The following is an 18461-nucleotide window of genomic DNA, read 5'->3' as shown; positions in this document are numbered from 1 at the left end:
GTATCGATAGTGAAAGACTACGAACTAGCAAGTGACAAGGGAGAGAGCAGGAGTTTAAACAAAAACCTCCATCCCTGTTTACAAGATTTCTCGCTAATTTAATCTCAACAGCTTCCTTAATAATACTGTTCCAGTAGCTGGACGTACATGCCAGTATCTCAGTATTGTTATAAAATATAGGGTGACCAGTATCGAAACAATGTTCGGCCGTTTATGCTCAGTACACGTTCCTGATAGTCTGACCAATGTATACCATGACACAGTTAAAAGGAATGCGATATACACCCGCCTTGTGCAAACCAAGATCATCCTTAACAGAGCCCAAAAGCACTCTAGTTTTAAATGGAGGTCGGAAAACACATTACCCATCGTATTTTCATAAAACACGACCGATCTTGTTGGAAGTGCTTCCTGCGTAAGGCAAAAGGGCAGTGGACTTAGGTGTCGACTCAGTAGTCTCATCAGTAACCCGATGCACAGTTGCTCGATAGCGCAACGCACATTCAATCTGCCTTCCACTATAACTCCTAAATTGAAGGCGCATTTGTACTTAGACCCATTTATTGGCGTCCGTGTTAGGTTGGCCTTAAGCGTTATGCACGGAATGTTGCTACAGCGTCATTGCACATAGACAGCTGCTGTGAAATATATATTTTCGATCCTTGCGGCTAATCTGGGCAATTGTTCGTAATCAAAACTTGCACCTTGGCTACTGAGTCCTCAGGCGCGCATGCGATATTCTTACTTCAACTAATAAGTCAGTCTGTACTTCAAGTGCACCTGTCATAGTTGTAAAGACAGCTTGGTAAAATCTCGTCGGTCGCATGTTTGGCCAAGCCGGGCCTTGCAGCCGCATGGGTAAGCACCACTGCCTTCCGAAGTCATCCATCATTTACACCAGCGCGTTGATACCCGAATAGGCAACCCACACATTGAAAGTGTCAGGCGATGTACTATAACGGTGGCAAGGGGTCCGTATTCTGCAATTAGGGCCTAATACTTCTAATCTGCGGCCTCTAAAGGAAACTTAACTTGGCTAACTGTCTGATCTGCGTATTCATGTTAATTGTATTTTTCTTTTATCTTTAAGTGAGACTTGATCTTTGAGAGCCTTGGGGGAATTAACAGTGGCGGCTATAATTACTGTTGTGATCTTTTACTCTGGATACCTGGTAACCTTCTGTAACAAATTATTGCATCTTACAGAAAAAGTAAGTCCAAATGAGCCTCACTCACAATTTCAGAGCTGTAACTTTCTATTGTTAAGGACAGATTTATTTATTTATTCATTTTTCAATGTCTTAGCTTAATTCCAAGTTGAGTAACAAATTCACGCTTCTGTCTTTACTTTAAAGGAGAGTGTGTATCTGCAATGTTTAGATGCTCTTAAGATCTTCTTTATTAATGAGTTTAGCCCAGTTAATTGTTATTAGTGTACTTTTAAGTTATTTAATGTCATATTTATTTACGCAATATGTTTTTTGGTATTATGAAGTTGTATTTGTATTTTTGGTAAAACGGTGAATGTTGTTGAAAAAAGAGCCCCTGGGGCCCAGTTCTTCCATTTGGTTCCTTTCCTAGAGTTCCTTTGGCCGCGAACATCCAGTTTGAAGTACTTCATTTCAGCTAACTACGTTATCTGTAAGACACCTCATGTTACTACTAATATTGTCTGCCAGTCATTAATAAACGACCTACAATGGTGACAAGAGTCTTTCCTGGGACATGCCTGCAGTAACTTTTAGATTTATTTATGGCTCTCCATTCACGATAATGTACTGTACCCTCAATACCAAGAAATTTGCAATATAGTCAGGAATTTAGATTGATAGTTCATAAGATCATACGTATGTTAATCAGCGTTTGTAGAAGCAGTTTTATGTTAGTCTGACGGCATTGTGATGTACACTAGTTCGGCGAGCAGCTTCCACTGCTGACAACCTTAGTTGTCATAAGTTATAATACATGCAAGACTTTTGTTAGAACCGGACTGAGAATACAGATTTACTTCTCCTCTACACATGTGGTTAAATGTAGGGATTCTCTGTGGTGAAAAAATATTTGCAAATAACTTCCCTATAAAAAATGAAAACTACATGTCTTGGGGGCGCAGCAAAACGATACTGAGTGGTTTATTTCTCTTCGAGGTAGGGATCTTTTCCTGCTTCATTCGACTGCAGTTTAGAAAGACTCTTGCAGGTCTAGGAATGGTAGAACGATGGGTTCGATGACGGTTTGGATGTACCGTGCACTATTCAGTGTCCCCTCGACGATCACCAGTGGTGTACGGCTAGTGTAGGAGATCGCTCCCCACACCATGATGCCGGGTGTTGGCCCTGTGTGCCTCGGTCGTATGCAGTCCTGATTGTGGCGCTCACCTGCACGCCGCCAAACACGCATACGACCATCATTGGCACCAAGGCAGAAGCGACTCTCATCGCTGAAGACGACACGTCTCCATTCGTCCCTCCATTCACGCCTGTCGCGACACCACGGGAGGCGGGCTGCACGATGTTGGGGCGTGAGCGGAAGACGGCCTAACGGGACCGTAGCCCAGCTTCATGGAGACGGTTGCGAATGGTCCTCGCCGATACCCCAGGAGCAACAGTGTCCCTAATTTGCTGGGAAGTGGTGGTGCGGTCCCCTACGGCACTGCGTAGGATCCTACGGTCTTGGCGTGCATCCGTGCGTCGCTGCGGTCCGGTCCCAGGTCGACGGGCACGTGCACCTTCCGCCGACCACTGGCGACAACATCGATGTACTGTGGAGACCTCACGCCCCACGTGTTGAGCAATTCGGCGGTACGTCCACCTGGCCTCCCGCATGCCCACTATACGCCCTCGCTCAAAGTCCGTCAACTGCACATACGGTTCACGTCCACGCTGTCGCGGCATGCTACCAGTGTTAAAGACTGCGATGGAGCTACGTATGCCACGGCAAACTGGCTGACACTGACGGCGGCGGTGCACAAATGCTGCGCAGCTAGCGCCATTCGACGGCCAACACCGCGGTTCCTGGTGTGTCCGCTGTGCCGTGCGTGTGATCATTGCTTGTACAGCCCTCTCGCAGTGTCCGGAGCAAGTATGGTGGGTCTGACACACCGGTGTCAATGTGTTCTTTTTTCCATTTCCAGGAGTGTATATAAAAAGCAAGTTTAACTTCGTTTGCTACTGGCCTCTAGAGAACTTCCGTAATTACATTTTACTGTGAATTGTAGGTGTTCCGATAGCCCTGTGTTGTCAAAGATGCCATATTTTAAATTCCCAAAAACAAAAGGATCTCTAGCGTACTAAGTATAAATGCGAGAGGAAATCTATTCTAGAGAGATGAATGCCAATATACTTATGTCGGCCTATATAAACAAAAGAGCTTAATGGCAAGAAGACATATTGTTCTGGGAGAAATAAAACTTAATTGTACCTTTGTCTTTCAAATTTACAGAATTAAAATCAGACTTTAATCATAATACTTTTCCTTTATCATATGTGTCTGCACCTTGATCATTGACAACATTATGACAGCATACAACGCTAGCGGTATTAGTGTTAACATAAAGACAGGTATAAAACCTGATCGCTGGCTGCTGCAGAGACGAAGTCCGAGTCGTTCATTCAAGGTGGTCAATGAAACCGACTGCCTCTCAAAATTTCAAGTCCGGCCATATGCACGATTTGGCAACGCTGTAGGATGTGGAAGTGTCTGGAGGAAAAGCTGCCTCCTTATAGAGAAGTTACGGTGCTGTAAGAACTCATGGATTAATAGTAAACGTCAAAATATATGAAGCAAAGTAACGAGTTCGAGTCCACCCATTCCCCTGCGTTTAAAACCGCGTTTTGGCTCTGATAAAGTTATCAATATGAGGGAAACTCAAACATAAATCACTTCGCTTTCTAACACACCAAGAACAGCAAAAATGTCCAGAAACAGTTCCGCGATAAGGCTCGTGGCTGTGTCCAGATCAGAACAGTTTACGCTCGAGATTTTCCACGTCCTACTACGTCCACTCGCTGCCTCACATCCAGCGCCGTCCAAGCAGATGTGAGAGTCAACTGTCATTTTCTTTATGAAAAAGCTTCGAAACCAGGTCTATTGCACAGATCGAAGTTGATTCTCATGTTGATTACTAGTTTCGGCTAAGTTATATTGCCATCTTCAGGTCATCTGATACGTGAATTATGAAGCCACGACAAGTGGTACTTTGCCATCTGGCCATTGAAAAGGTGGAAGTTAACTCATTGAATGACACTTCCATGCAACACTAAGTACACTAAAATAAAATCCATAAATCTATGGGTAATGCAATGTGTCAAATATATCAAGTAGAGCATACACACTGTTGTCAGGTGTATTTATGTTGATAACCTGCTCTTTGCTCTGGCAATGGCAGGTAATTACGTATCGTTTTCTTGCCTGAAGCCTTAGAATTTATCTTGAAGTTACGGGATTTTGCATATTCGAAACTTACGAAGGTTTCTTAAACGCTGTTAAATGAAGTCGGAAGAGGGAAAAAGTCCATCATTTGCGACATATTGTTCGCTTTGGTTTTAATAAAGTGTGAAGTTAGCGGTGGCAGTTCGATTCCTTTGTACTGGGGCTAGTACTTTCAGACAAAACACATGAGAAAAGGATTTTCTTGTTTCAAGAAGTATCGTTCTGGCATGAATTATTTTCAACATTCAGTAAGTATCGCTAACTGATATATGTGATGAACTGCGACCTCTTAACAGCCGTGCGACATTTGCGTTCAATAGGGAATATGTCGGGTGTAGGAGAACTGCATGATTTAATCCAAAGCAACAAAACATAAAGATTTGAATGTTGATGCATAATTGGTTGAATGTTGATAGTTGCTCACTGAGCTTTCCTAAGCAACATTTTTACTATTGACGAGTTGTGATGCGTTTATGCTAACTTCTTATGAAGACATATTTTTTATCTGGTGTCTCAAAAAGGGTGTTGTCGACTACGAACTCCTCCACAGCGATGTGTCCGTCGCTGCTGTTATTTGTTGCCAACAACTGACACACGTGTTGGTCGCAATGCAAGAAAAACGACCGAAAAAACTGTATCAAGTGTTGTTACTACACGATAACGTATTCTGCTGATTTCGCAAACAAAACTATCCAGGTTTGGGACTCATTCCTCATACACTTATTCTTCTAATCTGATGTACCGAAATGTTTCACACTGCTACTCCTTATCAAGAAATCGTAAAACCGTTAACAAAACTCATTCCCGCAAGAAAATGCAGTTCAAAAGCGATTTGACGACAGCCTTAACTCAGAATCAGTGGAACCCACAACCTACTTGGGCATTGTCATACCCTTTTAGATAATGTGAAAGAATGCACAGGGTGTACTCTGAGGAACGGTCAGTAGTGAGGGACATGACAGGACCTTCCATTCGATGCGAAAGGTTCAGTAAACACCGCCTCTGGAATTCATACCTAAAGGGCTATGAACACTTCTTCATCTTCGATACTGTACAACAAATCTCTTATACTGTAAGCCCTTTGCTTTCCATATATGGGGAGGAGGTAGTATGGACCAAAACATGAAAAAATTGAGAAGTAAATATGGCATCTAAAATGAATACCTTAAGAGCTGTGAGCACTTGTTCAGTAGGAGGCATTTGTTTCACAGAAACGAAGATGAACGAGTGATCATAGCTCTTACGGTATGCACTTCAGAGCCCATGTTTACTAGGCATTTTTCTCTTGTTCTGGTACCCACTAGCGCCTTTCAAAATATGGAAAGCAAGGAACCTGCAGTAGAAAGAATTTATTTCACGGTATCGAGGCTGAAGAAGTGTTCTTTAGCTCTTGAGGTAGCCATGTTCACTAGAATTTTTTGTTTATAATGATTGTTCCTCCCATATCCAATACTGACGATTCTTCTTGTGACGCCACATATGGGCTATGATTAATTTGTCTATGGTGTTTACTGTTGCGTTCAATGAACTAATGGAGAACGTTATTCAAATGGTTCAAATGGCTCTGAGCACTATGGGACTTAACTTCTGTGGTCATCAGTCCCCTAGAACTTAGAACTACTTAAACCTAACTAACCTAAGGACATCACACACATCCATGCCCGAGGCAGGATTCGAACCTGCGACCGTAACAGTCGCGCGGTTCCGGACTGAGCGCCTTAACCGCGAGACCACCGCGGCCGGCGGAGAACGTTATTAAAATACGCACCGTGCTAATACAAATGAAATGAAACTTACCGCGATGCCTTATGAAGAAATTCTATTTGAATAAAGTATGATATCTGTAACATGGGCAGGACTATATCAGCACGAATTACTAAGGTATTACTCATTTTGGCGTGTAAAACGGTGTATATTTACTATCTTGTGTCACACGCAAGGAGAATGAAAATGTGGCATTCAGTGTACAAAATTATGTGTTCACGGTTACCAGTAATTATGTCAGTAGAAGCGAAAACAAGCGTTATCAGTTGTTCGGTATGATGAGTTTTTCGCGCTTACTATGTAGGTTACTAGGAGTAGCGAGACGAATTTTGGCGAAGAAAAAGTCTTAAGATTTCGGTCTGGCTGCATGTAGCTTTGTCACAAAAAGGCTAAAATTCTGGCTTCTAACGGAACTGTAGCCACGAGCAGGGCAGCCTTTACTTTACAGGCGACCACGTTACCCAGCAAAGTGCTACAGTATTCGCTCTCCCATATTGTCCAGTGATGCATTTGACAGACAAACCGCCATATGAAAGACGCGATTAGTTGCAGTTTCCACGTGTAACATAAATGATAACATTACCTCACACTTTAAGTGATAATCACTCAGATTATTCAATGGCAAAGCTACGAAGAATCAACTGAATTTAGCAACATAATTCTGTGTTAACCAGGAAGTAACTTGTCGACCACAGAGCTGCCAAACATATTCTGCGTTATTGCTAAGATTCAGTTATACTACTAGCTGGATGAGTTCCTCGTGCGCCGGAATACCCCAAGTATGTGTCAGTCTTATTAACATTTCTGTAAAAAGGTTTAAAGACTAGAAGGTACTTACCAATAATATTCAGAGGCACAGATTGCAAAACATGCATCATAAAACAGTAACTGTCACAGTTATTTGTATTTTCCTGTCCTCATTATCATGATCATCATCATTATGAGCCAATTCGATGGCTTGGTGGTGTGGCGCCTTTGTGTGTGCGTGCAACGTAGTAACTCTGCAGATTCTACCATTTCTGCTGATCTTGAAGTTCCCGTTCCCAGTTCAGTCCGGCAGTCTTTTTCAACACTCTGTCCCACCTGTCCGGTGGTCTACCGCTTTGTTCCTTTTTGGTAAATTGAGCTCCAATCAACTAATTGTTTTGACCACTTGCTCTCTTTTCTTCGAGCGACATGACCAACCCACATATTCCTGTCTGTCTTTAGTGTACTGAAAAATAAGAAGTTCATTCACCAGACGGGATCTACATTTCTCGAGCGTTCCTCAGAGTTACCTTGGCCAAATGAAGCAGTACCGGCTGATGTGCAAGCGGACTTTCCGCTACCCATACTTCGCGATTCTCTTTATTGACATGATCTTGGAGATGGAAATAGACTCCTTCTGTACGAGATGCATTCAAGTTCTAAGGCCTCCGATTTCTTTTTTAATTAACTACTCACCCGAAATCGATGAAACTGGCGTTACTTCTCGACGTAATCGCCCTGCAGACGTACACATTTTTCACAACGCTGACGCCATGATTCCATGGCAGCGGCGAAGGCTTCTTTAGGAGTCTGTTTTGACCACTGGAAAATCGCTGAGGCAATAGCAGCACGGCTGGTGAATGTGCGGCCACGGAGAGTGTCTTTCATTGTTGGAAAAAGCCAAAAGTCACTAGGAGCCAGGTCAGGTGAGTAGGGAGCATGAGGAATCACTTCAAAGTTGTTATCACGAAGAAACTGTTGCGTAACGTTAGCTCGATGTGCGGGAGCGTTGTCTTGGTGAAACAGCACGCGCGCAGCCGTTCCCGGACGTTTTTGTTGCAGTGCAGGAAGGAATTTGTTCTTCAAAACATTTTCGTAGGATGCACCTGTTACCGTAGTGCCCTTTGGAACGCAATGGGTAAGGATTACGCCCTCGCTGTCCCAGAACATGGACACCATCATTTTTTCAGCACTGGCGGTTACCCGAAATTTTTTTGGTGGTGGTGAATCTGTGTGCTTCCATTGAGCTGACTGGCGCTTTGTTTCTGGATTGAAAAATGGCATCCACGTCTCATCCATTGTCACAGTTGACGAAAAGAAAGTCCCATTCATGCTGTCGTTGCGCGTCAACATTGCTTGGCAACATGCCACACGGGCAGCCATGTGGTCGTCCGTCGGCAATCGTGGCACCCACCTGGATGACACTTTTCGCATTTTCAGGTCGTCATGCAGGATTGTGTGCACAGAACCCACAGAAATGCCAGCTCTGGAGGCGATCTGTTCAACAGTCATTCGGCGATCCCCCAAAACAGTTCTCTCCACTTTCTCGATCATGTCGTCAAACCGGCTTGTGCGAGCCCGAGGTTGTTTCGGTTTGTTATCACACGATGTTCTGCCTTCATTAAACTGTCGCACCCACGAACGCACTTTCGACACATCCATAACTCCATCACCACATGTTTCCTTCAACTGTCGATGAATTTCAATTGGTTTCACACCACGCAAATTCAGAAAACGAATGATTGCACGCTGTTCAAGTAAGGAAAACGTCGCCATTTTAAGTATTTAAAACAGTTCTCATTCTCGCCGCTGGCGGTAAAATTCCATCTGCCGTATGGTGCTGACATCTCTGGGACGTATTGACAATGAACGCGGCCGCATGTTTCTATCTCTTTCCAGTCAGGAGAAAAAAAATTGGAGGCCTTAGAACTTGAATGCACCTCGTACACAGAATGTTCCATGACCATTTATTGTCCACCTCTGTGCGGGCAAGGTCACCATGAAGCAACTCCTGAAAGTGGGTTATATTGTATGGATAGCAGTGTTTCGTAGAATTTAGCATTTTATACATGATGATGGTGCAAGAGGCCACTCCTGCAAATTTGTGGCCACATCTTCTACTGAAGGCGGATAAATTATTGTTTCCCTCCCTCTGCCATAATGCACTTCAAATGAATCTAACTTTTATAATTTGATAATCATAGGCTCCAGAGCCTTGGCAAGGCCTTTTTTCGTACTGTTCAGTGTCTGTAGCTTCTGGGGAGATACTGGCCTACAGCCAGCGTTCTTGTAAAACAGCTTTACCAGCAGTGCGCATTCCTGCATTGAGATGCAAACTGAGGAACAGCCATGCAACCCGTATCTTGTATTTTGCATTTTCTGCCGCCAGTGGTAATTCTTTTTCATAACGTTTTCCCCTTCCTCGATAATACCCCACTGAAATCTGACGTCATTCTTAGCAGTGTTTCTGTTTTTTGTAACTGTAACTTTAATTATGGTCACCCTGTATGTGAACCTCGCTCCTACAGATAATGTCAGTGTGTTAATCACGCTACCACCGTGCTCAGTCACATTCCTTCTGCATAGAAATATCTTGCGGTACTTCAGAAATCTTAGCGTACTTCCGGTTGTCATACTCCGACTGTTCTCATGCACTGGAGCGACATTCAAGACTTCATATTTACAGAAGCGCAAAGTGTCTGAACGCAGTTTCAGGGCTTGCAAACACCTGTGTTCTATTACCGAAGCCAGAACTGCTATGCGCTATCGTCTTTTCATTAACTAGAATCGCACATTTTCATTTTCAAACATGTTTATGCTCACCATAAATTACACTCTGTGTTCTCCCCACAACAAATCATTTTACAATGCAAGCGCCGTGGAATAACCTGCCTTGTAACATCAGAGAAACTACTGAAACGAACGGGGGAGAAAATAAGTTTATTACAAAACTTGACTAAAGGAAGGGATAGTTTGATAGGATACATTTTGAGCTATAAAGATTTAGATAGCGGATGGAAGTGTGGGTTTAAAAACTGTACAGGCTCACTAAAGCTTGACTAACGTATGCAGTTTAAAGCAGAAGTGGATTGTTAAGATAAAGAATTTGCACAGGATGGACTAGCATCGAGAAGTGCTTAAAATTAATATTCGAACTACGCATTGTAAATACAACAATTGCTCCGTAATCTAGCTACAAAGTATAATGCATTTAGAAATATAAGAGTTTTTTGTCTCGACGTAAAAGCATTTTTATCAACGTATGACTGGTTTCACACTAACATACTACTTGCAGTCAAGCATTTTATACATGATGATGGTGTAAGAGGCATTAAAACCGATCACTTTTCAATAGAAATAGCGATAAAGAGATACTAATGATGCTAGCTACTTGCCTACATAGATCTCTGCCCAAGAACCATGGTAATTAAATTTTGTGCAAAAGAAACAGTAATCGCTAATTTTCGGCACAGCAAGACCAATGAGTGAGGGGTGACTAACTGTGAAATGAAATGCAAAGGTAAAATAAATGCCAAAGTTTATTAACAACAGCTGATTAGACGTTGTGAAACATTTCAGTAAAAAGCTTACTAAAGATGTGATAAGCTCTAATAGCAAACAAAGAGAAACAAATTTGAATGACCTATGGTTGCCATAGTTTAGGAACGGGAAGTACGAGATGGTACGTTCGGCTCCCTAACATAATCTTTAGCTGACCAAAATCCGCGCCTCAACAACAGTGGTTGCTTATCATCCTCGAAATAGATGTGCTGTTGTACAACAGTGCCTGTCCCAGTAGCCAAGTTGAACCTAACAGTGAAATTATGAAGGGTTACTATATTCTTAGCAACCTCTACTGCCAGTGCTGCTAAAAAATCTCACCATCGAAGTGTTACTCTCTATGGATGGTGCTGATGGCTCTCTAGGTGCGCCTGCAGGCATACAGCTGTTGCATCGTCCTCGGACGAGGTCTCAACAAGATGTCTTCAGAGTGAGGTCTCCACCTGAGGAGGAGAGAAGAGAATAATGGTGTTTAACGTCCCTTCGGCAACGAGGAAATTAAAGACGGTGCACATGCTCGAACAGGGGTAGGATGGAGAGGGAAATCCCCCGTGCCCTTTGAAAGGAACCATCCTGGCATTTGCCTTAAGTGATTTAAGGAAAACACGGAAAACCTAAATCTGAGTGGTCTAATGTGATCCGTCGCCCTCCCGAATGCGAGTCCAGCGTGATAATCGCTGCCCCTATCTCGCTGATGCCGCTGTAGTCTCACCAACGTAGGGAAAATGGGGCCATCCCAATCAAGTGTAGTGATGCCCTATTTCCACAAACTTTCATCTAAACAATGTTACGTCATCATGCTCCAGCTATTCTGAATGTCATATTTTTATCCCCTATGGCACACTGTTTTCTACCATTGGAAAAGAAATTTTTAGAAAGTCAGGTTTGATTCGCTGGGGAACCAGTTGGTATTTATTTCAAGTCGTGAAGGTTACAGAAATCATTCACAAACAATGTTGATAGCACATCCAGATTTCCGTCACCGTGTAGTCATCTTCAATGCAGCGAATGTAAGTTGAAACGTTAAAACCACTTCTAAACGTACTTAGTCCATAAGGACTATCCATGTCAGAGGTTGATATGCAATACGCTTTATTTGCGACTTGTACCTGTATGTCTTACTACTGGAAGTAAAAAAAAAATTGTGCTGTGCGCCGAACTGGCGACGAAAACTTGTAAGCATTATTTCCAGAGGTTGCTCGTGTCTTTCCATAAAGTTTTCAAGATCCGTATCTCTACTAGAAAATACCTCTTAAGAATGGCTCAAAAAATTGACGTGGTGTTTAGTTATCATTTTACCAGAGAAAAATTTGGCGGGATGTAGTAGTAAAACTTATATGGGGAGCGTCTGACTCACACCGTCTCTATAGGAATTTGCCAGTATTGAATGGACAGCTCAGGGCCCATCGGCATTGTACTATACCGGCAGACTGGCGCGCTCTCGTATTCCTGGTCCGCCCCGATAGCTGATTGGTCAGCGTGACGGACTGCCGTCCTAAGGGGCCCGGGTTCGATTCCCGCGTGGGTCGGGGATTTTCTCCGCCTGGGTACTGGGTGTTGTGTTGTCTTTATCATCATATCATCCCCGTCCGACGAGCAGGTCGCCCATTATGGCGTCGAATGTAATAAGACCTGCACCAAAGCAGCCGGACCTGCCCCGTAAGGGGCCTCCCGGCCAATGACACCAAACACCTCAGCAGTCACTGGGTGTTGTATTGCAATTGGACATAAGCTTGCGATTCCGCAGTCTGCCTGATTTCGATTGGGTTTAACTGAAGTTCAGTTAATTTGCTTATCAAACTGTCTCCAATTCGCGTATTACACATTAACATAATTGACTGTTTTACAAAGAAGATGTTTCAAATTGTAAATAGTTAGTGCTACATTGCTCAATCATTCCTTAGTACGGATCACGGCATACATTGACTCGTTACACACACAATACGTTTTCTGGGGGCGTGGGGATGGACGGTAGGGGTTGGAGGCAAGCGTCATCAGTCTTGTGACAGGTCTCATATTGCCCGATACGAATTCTACTCGTGTGTTAACATCTTCATCTCAGAAAAGCTCTTGCAGCCATCACCCTCAATTATTTGATGGATACATTTCTATTTCAGTCTTCCCCTACAGCTTCTATGCTCTACATCTCCGTCAAGTACGATACAAGTTTTTCCTTGATGTCTTAACGTATATCCTATCACCCTGATCTTTCTCCTTGTCAATATTTCGTTCCTGATGTCGACGATTCTGCAAAGAACCTTTTCATTCCGTCCCTTATCAGTCCACCTAATTTTTAAAATTCTCCTATAGCACCGCATCTCAAATGCTTCAGTTCTCATCTTTCCCTGCTTTCCCACAGTCTCCGATCCACATCCATACAATGCTGTGCTCCAAATGTACAGTCATAGGAATTAAAGCCGATATTTGATACTATTAGCCTTATTTTGGCCAGGAATTCCATCGTTGTCTATTATAATCTGCTTTTTAAGTCCTCCTCGATTCGTCCGTCATGTGTTATTTTATTTCCGAATTGTTTGTTGCGTGGTTGCGAGTTTGATGTTAAGTTTTTCTCTAAAGTCATTTCTGATTTAATTACTTTGATGTTCCTTTAGTTACACTCTCAGATTAATCATTCTATCACAAGGGTTCTGAAATTCTAACTCACTTTCACTGAGAATGGCAAAGTCATCATTGATAATACTTTTACTCTGAATTTTTATCCCATTCCAGAAAATTTCATTTGCTTTAAAAATACTTTGAGGTATCGATTGAACAGTGGAGGTTAAAAATACACCCCTGTGTAATTCAAGTACTGTGTTTGTCGTCTTCCATTCTCTGTGCTCCCTCTTGGTTCTCGTACATATTGTAGATTACCCGTCTGTGCTTACAGAGAAACTTGTCCTCCTGAGAATTTGGAATATTTGGCACCAAATTAGACAGCCGCAAACATTTATAGGTGGATTGATCTTAAGAATCTGTCTCGATTTGTGTGAGACTTGCTTCCATTATCAAGCAGACGGTCGGAATGTTTTCTGAAAACAAATATTGTTTCATGTCACATTATGTCTCTAAGCTGACATCAGAGCCATGGTGGCGGAATCTAGTTACCATTTGGCTTGCTTGAAAAAATCTGATACCTCCATGAGGAGCTAGAGTTTGAGCTCAGTAAATAAATAAGTAACGAATCTGCCACTGTACCCCACAGGAAAACAAGTAAAAGTCTTTCAGATACGCTTCTTATTTTGCTCCTGTTTCGACCCAAATATTTATCCAGCAGAGGTTCTGCTAAAGCACGGCTTTCCCTCTAGCTGTGCGGGCGCCAGTGTTGGTGTGCTTCGCGGTGGCGAGGTAATGGCGGTCAGTTCCTCCGGTCAAATCAGGGCACAAGCTTACAATTACGGCGAACGCCGCACCGTTTACGCTTCCCCACCCGCTGCAGCACGGTCGTTTACTGCGGAAATTGCTCTCCGGTTTGTACAACGCCCGCCAGAAAAGCGGATCGCAAGCACTGGCCGTAAGGGAAGGCGTTCACTGCGGCAGCAGCTCAATGCTTCCCTCATACCGTGCACGTCCGAGCTCTGCCATTCACGCGTATTTGATAAAATCACTTTAAACTTACTTCGAATCATGTAATATCGTTTTTGATGAGGCTGTTGCTTTAAAGGAAACTACATGCTATTTTGTCGAATAATTTACGTGAATAAAACGTTCTCGGTTTTCAAGCCGCGTCAGTTCGAATAAAATCCTCGAGCTTTCGATGACCATCTCCACCATCGTCGTCAGGAGTTCACTGACTGCCGGGGCTGCTACGGTTTCTCGCCTGTATAGGCATGGTGACATCATCAGCAGCCAATCAGATAGGTCCCACATTGGACTATCTGATTGGCTGCTGATGACGTCATCATGCCTATATAAGCGAGAAACTGTAGCAGCCCCGGCAGTCAGTGAACTCCTGACGACGATGGTGGAGATGGTCATCGGAAGCTCAAGGATTTTATTCGAACTGACGCGGCTTGAAAACCAAGAACGTTTTATACGTGTACGCCGTCGCGAAAGACTCCAAGGACAACTAATTTACGTCTACGTACATACTTTGCAAAACACTGTGATGTGTATAACAGAGGAAATATTGATTGTTTCAGTATTTCTGTGCATACTGAAATTAATCTAATCTTGTCTTCATAGTCCATATACACTGAAGAGCCAAAGATGTTTGATCATCACGCGAGTGTTACGGAAATGCTTCAGGAACTCGGGTGGGAGTCTCTAGAGGACAGGAGGCGTTCTTTTCGTGAATCGCTACTGAGGAAATTTAGAGAACCAGCATTTGAGGCTGACTGCAGTACAATTTTACTGCCGCCAACTTACATTTCGCGTAAAGACTACAAAGATAAGATAAGAGAGATTAGGGGTCGTACAGAGGCATATAGGCAGTCATTTTTCCCTCGTTCTGTTTGGGACTGGAAGAGAAGATGCTAGTTGTAGTACGAGGTACCCTCCGCCACGCGCCGTATGGTGGATTGCGGAGTATGTATGTAGATGTAAACTGTTACACCGGCCTAATATCGCGTAGGGCCCCCGCAATCAAGCAGAAGTGCCGCAACACAACGTGCCATGGACTCGAATAATGTTTGAAGTAGTGCTGGAGGGAACTGACACTATGAATCCTGCAGAGATGACCGTAAATCCGTAACAGTGGGAGGGGGTGGAGAGCTCTCCTGAACAGCCCATTGCAAGGCATCCCAGATATGCTCAATAATGTTCATATCTTGGGACACGGTGGACAACGGAAGTGTTTAAACACAGGAGAGTGTTCCTGGAGCCACTGTGTAGCAATTTTGGACGTGTGTGGTGTCGCTTTGTCCTGCTGGAATCGGCCAAGTCCGTCGGAATACACAATGGACAAGATTCGATGCAGGTGATCAGATCAAGACGCTTACGTACATGTCACCTGTTAGAGTCGTATCTAGACGTATCAGGGGTCCCACATCACTCCAAATGCACATGCCCCACACCATCACAGAACCTCCACCAGCTTGAACAGTCCCTTGTTACATGCAGGGTCCATGGATTCATGAGATTGTCTCCATACCGGTACATCTGCTCTATACAATCGGAAACGAGACCCGTAGGACCAGGCAACATGTTTCCAGTCATCAACAGTCCAACGTCAATATTGACAGGCCCAGTCATTGATTGTACACGAACGGGCCTTCAGCTCCGAAAGCCCATATCGATGATGGTTCGCACGCTGACACTTGTTGATGGCCCAGTATTGAAATAAGCAGAAATTTGCGGAAGGGTTGCACTTCTCTCACGTTGAACGATTTTCTTCAGTCGTCGTTGGTCCCGTTCTTGCAGGATCTTCTTCCGGCCGCAGCGATGTCGGAGCTTTGATGTTTTACTGAATTCCTGATGTTCACGGTACACTTGTGAAATGATCGTAAGGGAAAATTCCCACTTCATCACTACATCAGAAATGCTGTGCCCCACCGTTCTTGCGCCGACTATAACGCCACGTTAAAATTCGCTTAAATCTTGATAACCTGCCACTGTAGCAGCAGTAACCGATGTGTCAACTGCGCCAGACACTTTTTGTCTTATATAGGCCTTGGAGGCCTCATCGCCGTATTCTGCCTGGTTACATATCTCTGTATTTGAATATGCCTGCCTATACCGGTTTCTTTGGCGCTTGAAGGTAGGAGCAGCAAACAACGTGATTTAGCTGCCCCTACCTATGGGTTTTATGCAACCCACAACGCATTCAATCTCCATGCCCAAGATTTTCATATAAACTCGCTCGCTATATGCAAAGTATTGGTACTACAAAAAAATGAACAAGATCTTTTTTTAGGAGATGTAATGTAGCTAAATTTTGTACTGGGATAAGTTTACACCAGAGGCCACGGTACTCGAGTTTTCAAGAAAAACGCATCTAAGCTAACTTTTGTACATTTCTCTTGAACAACTAGAAAACAGTGGTCTCCGCGGAAAACGTATTACAGTACAAATTTCAACTACATAAAATTTCCTGACAAAAGTACTGTTCATTTTTCCTGTAGGACTAATAGTTTGCATATAGTGATAGAGAGTATATAAATATCCTGCGTCTGTTTTTCGAAGGAGTAGCATGTTGCGTAAAACCCATAGGTGGAGCCAGCTGAATCAGTAACCGAAGAATACTTCTACATTCCTCATTTAATACTGGTTCTTGAAACTTAATAACTAGGTTTTGTGGGATGGTTCTTATCTGTCTTCAAGCATCTGCCGATTTAAATTTTTCAGTATTCCCGTGACGCTCTTCAGAGAATGAAACAATGCTATGAAGAGTATCGTCCTATTTTGAATATTTTCAATATTCCCCTTATTGTGCAGGACCCACACACTTGAGCAATATCGTAAGAAGAAAATTGAATGATCGCATATGGTCAGTTGTAGAGAAGCCCTGTGGCAGAGTTCAGTTGACTGGCAGAGTACAGTGAAATAGTAATCATTCTACAGTTGAAATTGTTCACAAATCACTTGTGTACATAAAATTTTCAACATATAGGAATTTGTATGGGTTGACTAACTGCAGTTGTGACTCATTGGTACTGTAAACATAGGATACCACCTTTCTGCTTTTTCCAAAGTGAAAAATTGTTTCTCTCTCAACGTATACGGCAATTTGCTATTAGTTACACCATTTTGATATTTCAATATGACGATACTTGGGCTGCTGATCTCCAAATAGTATCTGATTATAGAAAACTGCAGCACCTCCAAAATGTCGGGGGTTACTGTTACTATGGTTTGCCGAAAAATTAAAATACAGCACGAAATATTTCATTCATCTCCAGCAAATATATTTCTATTTTTTCAAATAATCAACAACCAGCTGCACATAAGAAATTTTATTCCTTTACCGGTTTCAGGCACCTAGTTCCGATTCTGCAGATGACTATAACTAGTACATTATTAGCGAGCATCAAATTAAGCAGGTTATGCAACATATATCTGAGTCATGTGGATCATAGTGCCTACACGAATATGGTATAAGGAAACCAAACAAGTGCAAATATCACACCAGAACAGACTGCAGCAATATGCTGCATGGAACTGCTTCCTTCTGAAGTACGCTAGTAACGATTATAATCTACTGAAGAAGGGCACTAGGTGCCTGAATCCAGTAAAGGAACAACATTTCTCTTGTGCAACTGGTTGGTGATTAGGTCGACAAATAGAGCATGCACAACAGTGGTCTCAACACACATCGCTGGGCACGCCTGAAGCTACTTCTACATCTGTCGATGACTCTCCAAATTTATTATGGTGAACTTTGGCTGTTGTGTGGAACAGAATGTGTATAGGGTGCACAAAAAGTAGTAACAATTTGATTTATTTTATTAAAAAAGAACCGTTGCCAGTATCGTACGTAGACATTCATATATACGTACCTTGTATGCGTCTGTCAATAGACATGGTACCTTGGTTTACAAGTGACCTACCATTGAAAAAAAATTGCTCCATAAGTGTGTTTGCGTTAGAATGTAACTTACGTGATACAACCTTCTGAAATATATGAAGGGAGGAAACATCAACAATCAGACGTCAAAGTGTCATTTTTCAATAAAAGGCGTTTTCGGTGCTAGTGTGTTTGCGGCGTTATGTCTCCGGTATCTAGACTTGTTCATAGTATTAAATCATTGAAAAAATGTTTCAAATAATCGTGACTCTGATACAATGGTCTTTGTGGCAAGCAATGCTTCCGTCCAGAGTGAAGGTCTCTACCGTTTAGCTTGGGATTGTTTGAAGGTAACACACGAGTTTGTAATGAGTGGGTACAACTCTTTGAACTTCGGCAGAGTTTTTACAATTATAGAAAAACGAAGAAAGATAACCAAGACTTTTGTTCCGCTAGATTTAGAACAGACAGTCGAGTCAGCTAAAGCTGTCAAACCTTTCCACGTAATTCAAAT

The sequence above is a fragment of the Schistocerca piceifrons genome, chromosome 6 (genome assembly GCF_021461385.2).
Source record: "Schistocerca piceifrons isolate TAMUIC-IGC-003096 chromosome 6, iqSchPice1.1, whole genome shotgun sequence".
NCBI lineage: Eukaryota > Metazoa > Arthropoda > Insecta > Orthoptera > Acrididae > Schistocerca > Schistocerca piceifrons.
This window is presented reverse-complemented; position numbering follows the sequence as displayed.